Source organism: Mustela nigripes, chromosome 4 (assembly GCF_022355385.1).
Source record: "Mustela nigripes isolate SB6536 chromosome 4, MUSNIG.SB6536, whole genome shotgun sequence".
NCBI classification, from domain to species: domain Eukaryota; kingdom Metazoa; phylum Chordata; class Mammalia; order Carnivora; family Mustelidae; genus Mustela; species Mustela nigripes.
Genome location: NC_081560.1, coordinates 22758610 through 22760998, shown reverse-complemented (window position 1 = coordinate 22760998; position 2389 = coordinate 22758610).

The following is a 2389-nucleotide window of genomic DNA, read 5'->3' as shown; positions in this document are numbered from 1 at the left end:
ACTGAGAGAGATCACAAGTAGGCAGAGAGGCAGGCAGAGAGAGAGAGAGGAGGAAGCAGGCTCCCTGCTGAGCAGAGAGCCAGATGTGGGACTCGATCCAAGGACCCTGAGATCATGACCTGAGCCGAAGGCAGCGGCTTAACCCACTGAGCCACCCAGGCGCCCCTTTTTGAGATTTTATTTATTTATTTGACAGACAGATTACAAGTAGGCAGAGAGGCAGGCAGAGAGAGAAGTTGCCCCTTTTTAATGTAGATCTGGAGGCTCCTGAAATTCAGCTGGTATCTTTGTATTAATTCAAGTTTGGTTTTACTTTATAAATGGTGGTTCCTTTCTCTGGTCTTGTTTTAAGCTCAGACCCTGATGCCCTGGGGCTAGAGGTTGGATTGCAGGAGACTCCTTAAGGGGCACAGGAATGGTGCGTGGAGGGGGCACAGGGCAGGGAAACTTGAGTTCTCAGAGAGTGCCAAGATTCCACATCCCAGCATCAGGCCACACAACCTATGCAGAACCAGAGACATTGGAGGCTGGGCCCGGATTTAAGGAGGAAGAGAAAAGATCCCAGAATCAACAAAATAATATCGTGAAATGCAGGGAGATTGGCAAATGCAACGTGGCAGATTTTGTTCTGGGTATTAAAATCTCAGAGCTGATCATGAATAGGATGGCACTATAGGCTCAGGGGAAGGCCTGATTGGCCAGGCTGTCCTGGTGAGCTCTGACCTCACTGGTACCCGGCCTCCTCTAGATAATTGGAGGGGCCAAAAAAAGGCACTTCCTTAAGGACAAAAATATCTCCCATCATCGGTCCGATGCTGAAACAACTTTGTTCCTTTAATGGGATTGTTCTGCCAAACTGGATCAGTGTTCCTGCTAAAATGCAAATATATATTTGGAGCAGTGGCAGTGGGGATGGGAAGGTAATAAGTCTTAGCAACTACCAGCACTTCAGCAGGAATTTGTTTAGGGGCAGAGAAAAATTTCCTAAGAGGACAAGGTACATAATTGGTGTTGGGGGGTGGGGCGGTGTGTGTAGGGGAGGGGACAGGTTGGAAGAGGGCTCAGAGACGAAGCTAGGCTGAGAAAGGCAGGAGGCCATCTGAGGTATCATAGTCCTTGCTCTCAAAAGATAGAAAATCCAGGCACTAAGATTGAGACAAGATAAACCGCTGACATCCAGCTTCTTGAAGTAGTCATTGAAAATGGAAGGAAGAGTCGGTATACTAGAGAGTGTGGTCACACAGAAGGGGCTCACGGAGGTGGGGGATCCACCACCTCCCCGCTGGGCAGAAAGCGCTTGCTAAAGGAAAGAGTTGTGCAGAGAAGGTTGAACTCAGCAAGAAATATGTCTTGGGCCAGACTCTGTATTGTTAAGGAGCACTTCCTACCCTCTCCACCCCCTACTGCCACGCCCTATGAAGACCATACCTCCAGGGAAATGCCAGGGGTCCACTTCCATTCCAAGAACCTATCCGATATCTTCTTGTGCTTCAACCCACAGGCTGCAGAGTGTCCTGATCTATGAAAAGGTCAGCACTCTGTGAATGGTTAGGCACTCCCTCTTCTAACCAACTAACCAGGGCCAACTAACTACCACTTTGGAAGAGGGGCTTGGAGTCTCTGGGGAGTCAGTTGTGCTCAGCTTTATGTCCCACTGTGCTGTGGGCCCTGGCACCCAGGGCAGGGGCTCTCTCTCCTGCACACCCCAAAATAGTGGCTGGCCTCATTAACACGGGCCAACTTGCTTATAAATTAGACCCTTCAGGCTTTACAATTCCCCAAGCCATAAAACCTCACAGCTTTAACCGCCCCTGGAAAATATCAAGGTCAATCCCCCCAGGAAGCCTCAATGGCACCATTTTACAAAGGAAGAAACAGAAGCACAGAGAGATCAAGGAGCGTGTCCAGGTCACACAGCTACTGAGTGGCTGATATGGAGGAAAGGAAAGCCCACTCAATGTCCTTTCCACTGCCCCTTATTATTTCTGGCAGAAGATAGAAAAATAATATTTATGGCCCTAGGAAAGTGTCGTTCTTGGATTGCATTCTGATCTTTTCCTCTCAAGACTCACTGAAAGCCATAGAAAAAAATTTCCCCACTGGATTTTAGTTTAGTTTAGTTTTTTTTTCTTTTTTTAACAAATCTGAAGGGAAAAATAGCAAATCTGGTATCCTAATGAGATAATTAATGCACAAGTACTTTGAAAGAGGTACAGCACTTCAGTGCTTTTCAAATAAAAGGTATTATCATGCTCTTGAAAGAAATGCATAGGCCTCTCTGGTGTGGGGGTGGGGCGGAAGCCTGCTTGGGATGGTGAATCACAGACTGGGGGAAGGCGTTTTCTCCAGAAAGCTGACTCATTTCTTGGTTGTACTAAGCTGAGGGAGC